This window comes from Triticum aestivum, chromosome 5A (genome assembly GCF_018294505.1).
Source record: "Triticum aestivum cultivar Chinese Spring chromosome 5A, IWGSC CS RefSeq v2.1, whole genome shotgun sequence".
NCBI lineage: Eukaryota > Viridiplantae > Streptophyta > Magnoliopsida > Poales > Poaceae > Triticum > Triticum aestivum.
Window position 1 is genome coordinate 299,056,199 of NC_057806.1, and position 14,624 is coordinate 299,070,822.

The 14,624-nt window shown below is 51.0% G+C and overlaps 1 long non-coding RNA gene across 1 annotated transcript; it reads left to right on the top strand.

Moving 5' to 3' along the window:
* The first annotated feature begins 2,504 nt into the window (after positions 1 to 2,504).
* On the top strand, positions 2,505 to 3,352 carry LOC123106828 (uncharacterized). Its single transcript, XR_006451519.1, has 3 exons — positions 2,505 to 2,603; positions 2,704 to 2,794; positions 3,239 to 3,352. It is a non-coding gene; the product is annotated as an uncharacterized lncRNA (long non-coding RNA).
* The last annotated feature ends 11,272 nt before the right edge of the window (positions 3,353 to 14,624 follow it).

Here is a 14,624-nt window from a genome sequence, read left to right on the forward strand (position 1 = left end):
AACTTGGTCGAAAACATGCCACTGTACCGTTTTCCTTCTTTTTGTTGTTGTTGAGAAATTGCTACCAATTTCCAAACCATGTCACAAAGGGAAAGGGGCAGGATGTTGAGATCCATGGCTAAATCCAACCTGACGAGGTCAGAGACTAAGCCTGATGGCTGATGCGTGACACATTTTCCTGGAATGACCGAATGCTTTTTTTTAAACATCAGTACAGACACAAGCGTTCATATACACACGCATACACTCACCCCAATGAACGCATACACGTACATCTTACCCGTATGAGCACCTCTGAAAGACTGAGCCGGCATATCATCTTATTTACGAAGTCACCGTAGGCGCCTTGTCGTCGACGGGAACGTCTTCTCCCACTGAATGCGCATCGCTAAAAATTCTGAAATAAATCCAAAAATAAATGCGAACACCAGGATTTGAACTCTAATGGAATGGCAGAGTGTTGTAACAAACTGTTGGACTTGCGTAAGTTAAAAAAAAATAGTGTTGGACTTGCGTATAGGGCAAGCTGACTGCCCGCCCCCCGCATTCTTCGTGGTTTGGTCTTCCAAGGCCAGCACCCTCTCCACCCTCTTTCTCCCCAGGCTGAATATAAGTAGCTCCTCCTCATCCTCCCCTTTCACGCCTCACCGACTCAAAACCACCACCTCGTCGATCCCACATTCCCCCTCCCCTCCCGTTTCCGCCCGCAACTCGCCCTCCCCCAACGCTCAAACGTAGGTCTCAAGCCCTCTGCCACGCTCCCGCTCTGCGCCCCTCCCGCATTCCTCGCCGGCGGCGATTCGGCCAGTGGGGGCGGGACTTCTTCGAGCGCCTGCTGATGGCTAACGGCGAGGCCGCGTCCATCCGTACCCAGGCACGGGAGGTTCTAAACCTCCACTCCGACGGCCAGCGCGAGCATGCGCTGGCCCGCGCCATGGCGCTCGGCGCCGCGCACCCGAGCTCCGCGCTCGCCCTCAACCTCGTCGGCTTCCTCCACCGCCACGCCGCCCTCGTGGCGCGGAACGACAGGGGCGCCCCCGGCGGCGGCGGCGGCGACGACGACGACGACGTGTCCGCGCTGGAGGAGTACCACCGCCACGCGGCCCTCGACGCCTTCTCCGCCGCTGCGCGGCTCGCGCCCGACTGCATCATCACCAATGTTGGCCACGCCGAGGCGCTCGCTGACTGCCGTCGCTACGAGGACGCCCAGAAGGAGTTTCTCCGCATGCTCAAGACGATCGAGAAAAACGACCAAGCCGACCCGGCGCTGTACAACGTGGTGTACGACATGAGCGGGGTCTCAAGCAGGAAGGGGAGAAGGCGCGACGCCGTGAAGAGCGCCAGCCTCGCCATGAAGCGCTTCGCGGAAAGAATCAACCAAAGGGTTCTGCCATTGGAAGCCGCCAAGTTGCTGGAGGCCAGCAATCTCGGCGGGCCCGCCGCCGGTGAAGCGCGAGACCGTGCAAAGCTTCTCGCCGAGACCTACCCCTACTCGCCGCGCGCCCAGCTACTCCGCGCGTACATCGAGTTGGCACCAGTCCGTGCCCTCGATCCGGCAATGGACAAGAAGCAGCTTCTGCGGCGCGCACTCACCATCGTGTCTCAAGCGGCAGAAAACTTCGACCGCTCGCTCATGGTTGCCTTGTTCCACGCCAAGCTCTTGTTCCTCCTGGATGACTTTGATGCTGCGGAGGAAGAGTGCCGCCGGGCACTTCGCATCGAGACGCCGAATGACCCCAATTGGGATGGTATACCTCCCATGGCTGCTCTTGGGGCAGATTCTGATGCCAGAGTATCTTATGTCAAGAAGCAGCTCCGTGTCTTGCTCAAGCAGATCATAGTTGTGGCTGCACTATACTGGTCCTCTATGAAGAATGCATTGCAGGGCCAGCACGTCGTATCTGTGACGGTTGACACGCTGCATGCGCACTATGATGGAATCGACAAGTCGGCAGCAAAGACCATATCTGATGCAAGGCGGTTTCTCAAGAATCAAGAGTCATGGAGTTTCCGGATTTGCCTCAATTCCCGTTGCCATGGCAAGAAGTTCCTGAACACCAGTTCGCTCTGGCAACACATGTGCAGCAAGCACCGAGATGAGCTCTGGGGGAATCTGCAGTCAGTTATAGATCCAGAATATTGTGAAAATGCATCACAGGGTGATCACTTGGTAGATGATATAACGTTCAGCCACCAGCCTGACACCTTCCTTTTACCAAGGGTGCATAATATGTTTGAATCCTTGCTGCTTTCACCATCTGTTGGAATACAGGCAGAGCCCTTCGCTGAAATGCGACAAAGGAAATGCAGAGAAGGATCTGAGATCCTTGAGATCATCAGGGAGAAGCTGATGATGTTGCCTCAAGATACACTTAGCACTGAGGTCTATCACTTCTACATATGGCATGGTTTCAATTTAGCATTCTTCCTTAGTTCACTGTTCTGCTGATATTGATGTTTATCAGACTAATGATTGGCTTGCTTGTTCATTGCAGTTTCAGGAGCGCTGTTCTGGAATAGAGGAATTGTGGCTTAAGTTTCTCGAAGTTACTGTTGTGGACTATCGTGAAATCATTCTTCCCCTTGCGAGATCATACCAATGGGTCTGTTTAACATCTGCAGTGATTAGTTCTTAGAGTTATATATGCTCATTTCTTCGCTCAACTGCTCAAATCGTGTGCTAACTGATAACCACCTTTGCAGATAGAATTGAAGAAACAGATTCCTTTTTATCTAAATCATCCTGGTAGTAGGCGTATCGGATTTGCTGATGCCAACATTGATATTATATGCGGTAAAATTCCTGCTGCCCAATGAATTCGTGTTAACTCATGTCACATTGACTTTTCCAGGAGCTTCTATTCTTCTGCTGTCATAGCAAATAATTAAGTTATGTCTCAACGATCTAAACCTGGCACTGCCCTAGACTGCTTGTTTTATGCCTCCTTGATTAAGAGGAATTTCTAAGTAGTTTTATGCCTCCTTGATTCAGAGGTTTTTTACGGAGTAATATTCTATTAGAGCTTATCTGGTATGTAGGATTTGCATCCTTGGAATTAGGATGTCCTCTTTTCCTATAGGCCACTTTGCACTCAATTCCAAAGGAAAACTTCCATTCAGTCTAACCTCTTGGAAAATACTTGTTTGAACTAACAAATATGTTATTGCATGCTCTCAGTTTTACAATTATAAAATATGCTCTGTTATGTCACTAATACTTCTTATAATTTCATAACAGGAACTTCTGGCCAATCTGTCAAGGAAATGGCAAGCACCTCCAATTCTCAACAAAGTCTTAATGTTTGCAACAAGAGCAATGCTGATAAAGAATTGTCTATCTTGAGTGCAATCATAGGGGTAAGAGACACTTGCATCTGTTCATGTGGTCTTTCAACAACTTGCCTATTATTTCCTATGTATGTGTTCAGTCATTGTGCAATCTGAACAACCAGCCTATAATTTCCCGAAAATGCTAGACCTAGGAAGGGGCTACCAAGAGCTTCATGACTTTCCACCCCTAACCAATAAATCTCACTTCCCTGATTTATCAAAAGATACCACTTAATCCATTACATAGGTCACGAAAGATCTCTTATGTAGGTGTAGCATTACTCATAATTTCCTATGCATGTGTGCAATCTGAGGCATTTCGGAGATAAATTTCTGTGAAATCTTGCATGGATCCTTTTTGTTGAAAATCACTGCATTGCTAAGCAATTTTACGAAATCTTCTTTTCGGAGAAAACAACCACCACTTAACCGATGTTGTACTGACTTACATGTAGACTCTTCTGTGCGGAGTTGTAGATTGCAGCACTGTTTGAAAATGTTACACCTTAATCACCATTGCATATATTTGCAAGACAGTTTCAAAAAAATTAATTAATGGTTAGATTACACCGTGAAAGCAGAGTCTATAATCCAGTTCGGTGCTGATGCTACCTTCGGTTTATTTTATTTGCATGTGTTCATTTCTTTGTGGTTATTTCACTGATAGAGGGTTTAAACTATGATACATCATATCTGAGTTGGCCGTAGATATTTGCAAGTTTTCATAAGGTCCTATCTGTCGCATATGTTTTCCTATCTACTTCACTGATATCAAGATAGTTAGAAGACCCAACAGTAAAATTTCAGCAAGAATCAATATCTTGTGTGATCCATTTGCTAAGATTCTTTAAATTCCATCGATTGATTGAACGTTGAAGAAGTATCATAAGTAGGTAACTTAGTTGAACTCTATAACGTCTGCTGCTCCCACATGTATACTGCACTATTTTCTTCATATCTAATAGGAATGGCCTTTTCAAGTCACATGGACGATCCAGAACATTACTGTAACCTATTATATGCACACTTTCCCCCTCTTATCTTTCTCTATGTTTACTAGAGCCACTCTCCTGCTGCTTTGAGTGTAACTAAAGGACTATTGTACTTTTTTCTTTTTTGCAGCCTTCATCCTCAGATGACAGAGCTGCTGGTGAAAAAAGTGAAGATAGGTAAAAATATACAATCCTAAGATTATTATCTGGAAGGTTTACTCTTTGAATATACTATAAATGCGGAACTGCTCATCCTTTGACTGGAAATGTGATTTCTTGTGTTAAACTCCTATTTGAGTAAACATGAAATCTTTCACCCAGCTATTGGTAGGACTAGGGTTCCTACCAGGCCTCCGGCGCAGATTGTATGGGCAAGGAGGAGGGGGACGAGGGCTTGAGAGGGCGCGCCGGCGGACAGGCGCCGTCGCGGCTAGGGTTTAGAGGCAGCGGCGGCTAGGGTTCCGGCTCCTCAGGGAGCCGGGCAACAGAAGATGATAATATCTTTATTGCTTGGTTTCAACCGTGTCTTACAACTAGTATTTATAACTTTAGCCTAAGATAACTTGCCTAAAATAACTTGCCTAAGATAACTTGTGGGCCAAGCCCCTAATACTAATGCCCGATGGGCCTCTTCCTAGTATAGACCAAACCGGTCATAACATCTCTCCCCGCCTGCGCAAACAGCTCGTCCTCGAGCTGAAAGTCTGGATAGTGTTGGCGAAAATCCTCACGCTGCTCCCAAGTAGCCTCCTCCTCCGGAAGGCCCGCCCACTGAACGAGGACGAACCAGACGCCACGACGGAGCTGTGCCTGCAACACCTTTGCCGGCTCTGGAAGAATGCGACCATCGGCGGTTGGCGGAAGCGCTAGAGGAGCCGCCGGTGGCTCGCCACGAAAAGGCTTGAGCAGCCCCACATGGAAGACGTCGTGGATGCGAGCGCGGGCTGGAAGCTGAAGACGATAGGCCACCTTCCCAATGCGCTCCAAGATAGGGAAGGGCCCGGCGTAGCGAGGCCCGAGCTTGCGCTTGGCGCGCGGGTCAAGCGACTGCGTAGAGCGGTGGAGAAGACGCAGCCACACCCAGTCACCCACCGCGAACTCCGCCTCGCGATGATGATCATCGTAGTAATGCTTGGCCAGCTGCTGGGCCTGAAGGAGGCGCTGACGGACCTCAGCAAGCATCTCGTTGCGAGTGCGGATAAGGTCACCCGCAACAGCTGTCCGAGCCGTCTCCGGGTCCACCGGTAGTATAGGCGGGGGTGGTCGACCATAGACCACCTCAAATGGCGTAGCGCGCAGGGCGGAGTGATAGGAGGTGTTGTAGTAGTACTCCGCCCAAGAAAGCCAGTCCACCCAAGCGCGAGGCCGATCACCTGTCACACAACGCAAATACATGGCAATGACCTTGTTAACCACCTCGGACTGACCGTCTGTCTGAGGATGGAACGCCGTACTCTGGCGGAGCTGGACACCCGCCATCCTGAAGAGGTCGCGCCAGACATGGCCCGTGAATACAGGGTCCCGATCACTGATGATCGAAGTAGGGAACCCGTGTAGACGGACAATGCCGTCGAAGAAGGCCCGGGCCACGGACGCCGCCGTGTACGGATGGCCGAGTGCGATGAAATGGGCGTACTTGGAGAAGCGGTCGACCACCGTGAGGATGACCGACTTGCCGCCCACCTTGGGAAGGCCCTCGATGAAGTCCATGGAGATATCCGCCCAGACCTGAGACGGCACCTCTAAGGGCTGAAGTAACCCAGCCGGCCGCAGGGTCTCCGTCTTGTTGCGTTGGCATGTCTGACAAGACCGAACCCAGTCACGAACCAGGGCGCGATCGCCAGGGATGTAGAAGTCGGCGCGAAGACGATGGAGGGTTTTTCTGCACCCCCTCATGACCGGCCGAGTGGGCGAGCTGTAACACCTGGTGACAGAGATCATCATGCGCCGGAACAAAGATCCGGCGCCCATGGAGAAGCAGTCCGTCAGAGAAGCGCCACGGCTCCTCCAGGTCGCCGGCCGTGAGCTGCTGCCGAAGAAGGACGGCGTCGTCGGCCGTCGCAGTTGCGCGGCGGATGTCGGCGAAGAGACTGAACGTCGGCCCGGAGCGGATGCACAGGACCGCCCCGGCGGACTTGTCGACGGAGGGAGCGATGTCGGAGTCGCGACGGGACAGCGCGTCGGCCACGGTGTTAAGGCGGCCCGGCCGATACTCGACGGAGAATTCGAAGCCGAAGAGCTTGCTGATCCACTGGTGCTGTGGCACGGTCGATAGCCGTTGGTCCAGCAAGAACTTCAGGCTGTAGTGGTCCGTGCGAATGTGGAAGGACCGTCCCCACAAGTACGGTTGCCAATGACGAACGGCCTGCACAAGGCCAATGAGCTCCTGCTCGTATGCCGATAGCTTGAGATGGCGAGGAGCGAAAGGCCGGCTGAAGAAGGCGAGGGGTCCATCGCCCTGATGAAGCACGGCGCCGAAACCAGCGCCCGAGGCGTCACAGTCCACCACGAACGGGCGGTCGAAGTCGGGCATCTGAAGGACGGGGCCCGTCGTGAGGGCCCCCTTGAGGGCCTCGAACGCCGTCGTCGCCTCGTCGTCCCAAGCGAAAGCGTCGCGGCGAAGCAACCGCGTGAGGGGCGCCGCGATGAGCCCGAACTCCCGGATAAATTTCCGGTAGTAGCCGGCGAGGCCGAGGAACCCGCGGAGAGCCCGCGGCGAGCGAGGTGTCGGCCATGCGGAGACGGCCGCCACCTTGTCGGTGTCCATAGCCACCCCGTCGGCAGAGATGACATGGCCGAGGTAGGCGACGGTAGGTGTCCCGAACGAGCACTTCGAGCGCTTAAGGTGGAGGTGGTGCGCCCGAAGCTCGTTGAAGACGATGGCGACGTGCTGGAGGTGCTCAGCCCAGGTGGCGCTGTAGATAAGAATGTCATCAAAGAAAACAAGCACAAACCGCCGTAAGTAGGGCCGGAGGACGTCGTTCATCAGGGCCTGGAAAGTCACTGGGGCGTTGGCGAGGCCGAAGGGCATCACCAAGAACTCGAAGTGGCCATGGTGGGTGTGAAACGCCGTCTTGGCGATATCGTCGGGATGCATATGCACCTGATGATAGCCCGACCGGAGATCGAGCTTGGTGAAGAAGCGCGCCCCATGAAGCTCATCCAAGAGCTCGTCGACCACCGGTATAGGGAACTTGTCCTTGAGCGTGAGCGCGTTCAGGGCGCGGTAGTCGATGCAGAAACGCCAAGTGCCGTCCGACTTGCGGACGAGCAGCACCGGGGCGGTGAAGGGTGACGTGGAGATCCGGATGATGCCCGTGGCGAGCATCAGGGCACACTGGCGCTCCAACTCATCCTTCTGTAGCTGAGGGTAGCGGTAGGGCCGAACCGCCACGTGAGGGGTACCCGGCATGAGGTGAATATGATGGTCGTACACCCGGGCGGGCGGAAGACCCCATGGCTCGTCGAAGAGGTCGCTGTGCTGCTGCAGAAGGGAATCCAGCAGGGGTTGCTCAGCCTCCGAGGACGCGGCGACCAGCTGGAGATGTGGCACGGTCGGCGCGGCGCCCCCAATGCCGTCCCACCGGATGCGGTGGCCCAGCCGCCAGAACGTCATTGTGAGCGCGTCGAAGTCCCATAGGATGGGACCGAGGGTCCATAGAAAATCCACCCCGAGGATGAAGTCGAAGCAGCCAGGTCGATCCCTGCGCAGGTAATGGAGAAGTGTTCGCCACCAATGGAGATGGGAACGTCACGGGCGAGCCCATGACACCGGAGGCGATCGCCGTTCGCCACCGTGATCCGCAGGCGCTCCCCGCCCGTCGTCGGAAGGGCTAGCCGACGCATGGTCGCCTCGGGCAAGAAGTTATGGGTGGAGCCAGTATCCAGCAGTGCCACCAGCCGCTCGCCATGGATCGTCACCGGCAGCAGCATGGTCCGCTCGCCACGGATGCCGGCGAGGGCGTGGAGGGAGACGACGCACGCCGTCGCCGTGGGATCCGCAGGCGTGTCCGCGGCCGCCTCGGGTGGTGGTGTCGCATTGGTCGAGTCGTCCGCCTCGGTGTAGTCGACCGTCTCCAAGTAAAAGAGGCGGGGGCAGACATGGGTCGGCGTGTAGGGCTCATCGCAGTTGAAGCAGAGTCCCTGACGGCGACGCTCCTGCTGCTCGGTCGGTGACAACCGGCGGAAAGTCCGCGTGGTGGCCGGGGGCGTGGTCATCGCGGCTGGAGGAGGCCGGCCCGGTGCTGGGGAAGTCGGCGCTGGTCGACTGGGCTGGCGGCCGCCCCGTTCGGGCTGTTGCTGCAGTGCCTGGGCCCACTGCTCGAAAGCTCGGGCGTAGTACATGGCCGTTTGGAGGTCAGGGGGATCCTGGAGCTCGACGTCCACGCGAATATGGTCCGGCAGACCGCCCACAAATAACTCGGCGCGTTGAATCCCGGAGACGCTCGGCGCGTGGCATGCCAGGGCCTGGAAGCGGTCGGCGTAGTCCTGAACCGTGGAGGTGAACTGTAAACGGCTGAGGGCCGCCAAGCGACTCCCGCGGATAGGAGGCCCGAACCGGAGAAGACAGAGCTCCCGGAAGCGCTCCCATGGTGGCATGCCGCCCTCGTCCTGCTCGAGGGCGTAGTACCAGGTCTGCGCTGCGCCGCGGAGATGATAGGACGCGAGCCAGGTACGATCCAAAGCGAGCGTCCGCTGCCCGCGAAAGAACTGCTCGCACTGGTTGAGCCAGTTGAGCGGGTCCTCCGTGCCCTCGTAGGTGGTGAAGTCCAGTTTGGCGAAGCGAGGGGGTGTCGGACCGCCGTGCCCGGGGGTTGCTGCAGTCGGCGGCAGCGAGTGTGCTGGGTCGGGGATCTCCGGGGTGTAGGTCGCCGAGCCGGAGGGTCAAACCAGAGGGAGTGCGTCGGGTGCTCCGGCGCCGTGGTATACACCGGGCCCGGAGACGAGCCGGCCGCCCACGCAGGAATTGGCGACGGTGATGGCGGAAACTGCACCTGGTGCAGGGGCCGACCCGTGGGCCTGGGCACGGGTGGTGATGTAGTCGACGGTGGCGGCGCCTGGAGGAGCTGCGGCCCTGCAGCCAGCGTCGAAGTAGCCGGCGGAGGCGCCTGGAGAAGCTGCTGGGAGGGGTCCCCCAGCGGTGCGGTGGCAGCCGGCCATGCGGCCCAAGGGTGCCCCGCGGTCGGGTAATGCTGCAGCAGCAGCGGCGGCGGGGGCGGCCCTCCGTAGAGCGACTGGAAGGTCGGGGCGGCCCACGGAAGAGGCGGCGGCCCATAGGCGGTGGTGGCGGCGCTCGGCGGCGGGTCTGGTTCCCGGCGAGGTAGAGGCTGATGCCCTTGACCGCCTGGACGAGCTCCCGAAGGGTGCCCAAGACCTCCTCGGGCGAGAGGATGGGGGGCGGCTCTACCGCGGTGGCGGTCGGCGCTGTCGGGGTGGCCGTCCCGGATGTGAGCGCCGGCATGGACGCGGACGGGGCTGGCGGCAGCGTGGGCGAGGCGGTGGTGTTTGGCAGCGGCGGCGGTGATGGAGGAAGCGACATGATCGAGCTGGTGTCTCTGGATACCAAATTGGTAGGACTAGGGTTCCTACCAGGCCTCCGGCGCAGATTGTATGGGCAAGGAGGAGGGGGGCGAGGGCTTGAGCGGGCGCGCCGGCGGACAGGCGCCGTCGCGGCTAGGGTTTAGAGGCGGCGGCGGCTAGGGTTCCGGCTCCTCAGGGAGCCGGGCAACAGAAGATGATAATATCTTTATTGCTTGGTTTCAACCGTGTCTTACAACTAGTATTTATAACTTTAGCCTAAGATAACTTGCCTAAAATAACTTGCCTAAAATAACTTGCCTAAGATAACTTGTGGGCCAAGCCCCTAATACTAATGCCCGGTGGGCCTCTTCCTAGTATAGACCAAACCGGTCATAACAGCTATTATATTCTTGGATATGTACAGATTTATTTGACTTCAATGTTGACTGATAGTAGACGGTAACAATCCTAGTGGATTCAAACTTATTACTTTTTGAGTTGTATGGTCACATACATAGATAATAAACTCTAATATCTTTTGTGATCAGTTCTCCTTCATGTGGTACTTAATTTATCATCTATCTTTCTGCATCATTTTTAGAATAGCAAAGCTACTAGATATCTGTATCTGACATGGACAGATCTCATGAATGTGGAAGTGGAAGTTCTGAATCTGGTGGTGTTTCTATGATTAATAAAATCCACACTCATCTGAATGATAAATCTAAGTGCAAAAATCCTGCAAAAATGAAGATGAACACATCTGGTGAGAGGAAAATTCATAATATGGCTAGTCCACAGCAGTACAAGCAAATCCCGCCCGGCTTCCCTCCCAACCCAAAGGTAATTCTGCAACTACCCTTGGATTGGACCTGCTAACTCATGGGTACTTGTTGTGGTTGTGGTTACTGAATGTGAGCTACCAATAGTTATAAGTCCGTCCCCAGGCACCTTGGGCAAGTAATTTCAAAAACACTTAGGCAGCATGGGCTAGCTAAATACAATTTATTCGACATGAAAAGTTATGAATTACAAATATAGGAAAACATTGGAATGCATTTCTTCAATTTACTCCTTTGCTCTGATCTTGTTGGGCAAAGGGGAATTAAATTCTTCATTTAGTGCCTATATGAGTTAGATATAGAACTGTATGCCTCTTGAGATGATTTGCCACTAATATTTCCATTTCCCTGGTGTTCATTGTTGGCACATGATAATGCAATATAATTTGCCAATAATATTTCCATTCCCTTGGTGTTCTTCACTATTGGCACATGATAATGCAACGTATTTAGATTGTTTTACAACTGCTGCTAATTTGCTTTTCTAATATTCTTATTTCATATCACAGTACACTGCCAAGATCTCTTTTGATGGAACCGATGAAGATGGACACGAAAGTTACGCAGAATATTTACAGTTATTTCGGAACATATGTTACAACCATGGAATTAAAATTGATACATCAATCTCCGGAACCAAGGAAAAGGTTTGCACAACTTTGGAGAAAGGAACCTTTCATGTGCTTGTGCAGTTAGGGGAAGCTTGTGTTACCTTTATAATCGATCTCAGGCATGGCTGGCTAAGGGGGTATTGCATAGGGGACCAAGTATATGAACTAAAACCTGATAAAGATGAGAAAATCTATATGCCACATGCAAACAGAAAAGAACTTCCTTTTGAAGGAAATCACCGTAAAATTAGTGGAGGCGCTCCGGGCAAAATCAGAATTGGGGCAAATGTGCTCAGAAAGAAACTTAAAGAACTGGTGAGCAGCAATGGCAGAATAGATCCAGAAATAATTGGACTCTTTACTCTGTACTTGTGTGAAGGTCCGAAAGTACAAACAGCTGGTGATGCACTATTGAAGTCACTGATAGATCCGGGTATGAGCAGGTTAGAAATAGCTCTGCCGTCAATTTGTCAACTGTTGACCAATTGGAGCGGTCTAAGCGGAGTAGCTATGAATTATATGCAAGAAGTAAGCCAAGGGAAGGTACCTTCAGAATTGGAAGAAAAGAAACGGATCCCTGGTGTTATCGATTCAGTTCAAGATATTCTGAAAATCATGAAGATTCTTCATATTGACGGTATTAACAAAGGCATATTCAGTCACAGAAACGTTGAAGATCCAAATAATTGGTTAACCTCAGATGATATCTGGAAGCCTACACCTCAGAAGAGAAGTTGGAAGGGAAAAGCAACTTCACCTGAAAAAAAAGGCAATAACTTACAATTACAGACCCCGAAGAAAAATCCATTCAGGATATAAGTTTGAATCATTTCCAATGAATGGCAGAGTTGCTCAGCTGAATTAAGGTCTGCATAGATCAGCCATTCGGAGCCAACAGTTGTATTTTGGAATCCCTCGAAGTATTACCTTGATTGAAAAGGTTGTATTGACTTCTAGAAGATTGCCTATGGTTTCAAACCAGCAAATTGTCCAACGGAATATTATCTGGGAAGCTAGGCGTGCATTTTCTGGAAGAAAGCGATCTATAGATGACAGCCTGGAGTTGCTAAACAGAGATTTGTGGAAGCGAAAAGCAGAAGTTCAATTTTCTCGAGAACCACTCGTGACTTCCAAAGGACACATTGCTGGGTGGTTCTCAAAAAACATACGGCGACCAGGACCAAGAAAAACTTTGTGCGTTCAAAACCATCAAAGTGCTAACTCGACAGCCTCATTCATGAGAAAAATACTGATGATATTAAGGCGCTGAAGAGGGGGGGGGGGGGGACTTGAAGCAAGGATTCCAGCGCTGATGGTTCTCAAATACTGATGATTTCAAGGAGATCGTTAAGTTTCTTGTTCTCGCTTCCGTTTCAGAGCAATTGGTCCAGGTATACAGGTAGAGATCCCTCCAGTTTACTTAATGGCCTATATGCTTTTGATTTTCCACACAATATTATTCGTCGATGATGGAAGTACATAGTCACAGTTTACTTAGTGGTCTGCATCAAGTTAAGCTAAACATGGTCAGATTAAACATACCAATGTAGGTTGCTAGCTGTATGCTGCTGTTCTTCCACGCCATCCCGCTGGCTGCCTCCATCTATCTTCATGTTTAAACATAGCCTAAAAAGTGCTAGAAATATTAAGTCAATTCTTTGTGTATTTGAGTATCTCTCTGGGCTGAAAGTTAATTTTCATACAAGTCAGGTGTACTGTTTTAGTAAAGCTAAGGATGATCAGGAGAATTGTGCTTCTATTTTTAGTTGTGCAGTAGGAACTCTTGCTTCAAGCATTTAGGAATTCCAGTTAACTCGGTTAGGTTGTGAAATAGAGATTGGAGCACATCTGAGGAAAAAATGGAAAATAAATTATATACTTGAAAGGGCAGGGGGGGCATTCCTATTGTGGTCGGTTGATTCTACTTAGAGCTAGTCTTAGTAATGATGTACTCCCTTCGTCCCATAATATAATAATGTTTTTGACACTAGTGTAGTGGAAAAAACGCTCTTATATTATGGGACGGAGGGAGTACCTCTCTATAGGATTGCTATATTTGAGCTTCCTAAAGGCTCTAGCAAAAAAATGGATTTATTTGGAAACGACATTTTTGGTAAAAGGAGGAAGGAATAAAGAAATAACATCTAGTTGGGAGGTCTGGGTGTAGTTGATTTGAATATTACAAATATATTTTGTTATGTAAATGTATTTGTGGAAACTTGAGAATGAACAGGGGATTTGGCAGACTTTGATTACAAATAAATATATTGCTAATTCCACTTTAAGCTTGTGTAAGAAAAACCTGGGTAGTCCCACTTCTGGCAGGGGCTCAAGTCAAGCCAGTTTTATTTCCAGTACTGTAGGAAAATGGTATGAAATGGAATGAGTACAAGATTAAAAGAGGATCTGTGGCTAGGCAGCCAACCTGTATCTGTTCAGTTCCCTAGCCTGAACATGTTAACCTTGTTGATCTTGTTGTAACTCTCGTGAACTCGCAGATTAGTGTGAATCTTCGAAGGGGCAGACGGCTTGTCCAAACCATCTGTGAGGAAGCTCGCAACTGGGCCAAGGCTGGAGCTCCCCCCGCCCCTCTTCTGCTCACTCCTCAAATGCGCCAGCTTGTGTACATAGTTTGAGGAAGGATATGTACTTTCTACCACTCTGTCAATGGAAAGATATCGCAAACTGTGTATTCGGAAAACAATTACCATGTGAATCTTGTATTCTGCATACTACCTGTTTATTTGCCTGAGACCCTGAGATCTGTGTTTGCTGCTCTTCCTGTCTGTCCTTGTACTTACTGTTGCTGCGTCAGCAGGTCTACCAAGTCTTGTCTTCTTGATACTTGTAGACCTGTTTGTGTGGACAAACCTATTAATCTAATCATCTTCTTGTTAGTTGTTTCCTTTCTTTAACCTGCTGTTATTGTTCTCTAGAGCTTTAGAAAAATACCAAAAAAATATCTAGTGGTAGTCGTTTTCAATTCCAAACCACCGTTTTGTTAGATTCAGCTGTGGAACAATTCCAGAGCACTGTTAGTCTAACTAGTAAAATGGTCTGCGCACATGCACCGACAACATCTTAATGTCTGTGTTTTTCCTTTCGAAATTATTTATGTTGTAAATACATATTTTAGAATTCATACGACATGATTACAGGAAATATCTAGCACGGACATTCGCGTGTATGCACGGTCCAATCACATTATAATGCATCAGCTGCAGATCGCGATGAGATCATGACGAGATTTATGGTGACGTAACCCATGATTACGGTCATCGTACGATAACGGTCGCGCGCTAGTTAGGCCCATATGATTATTATTACTT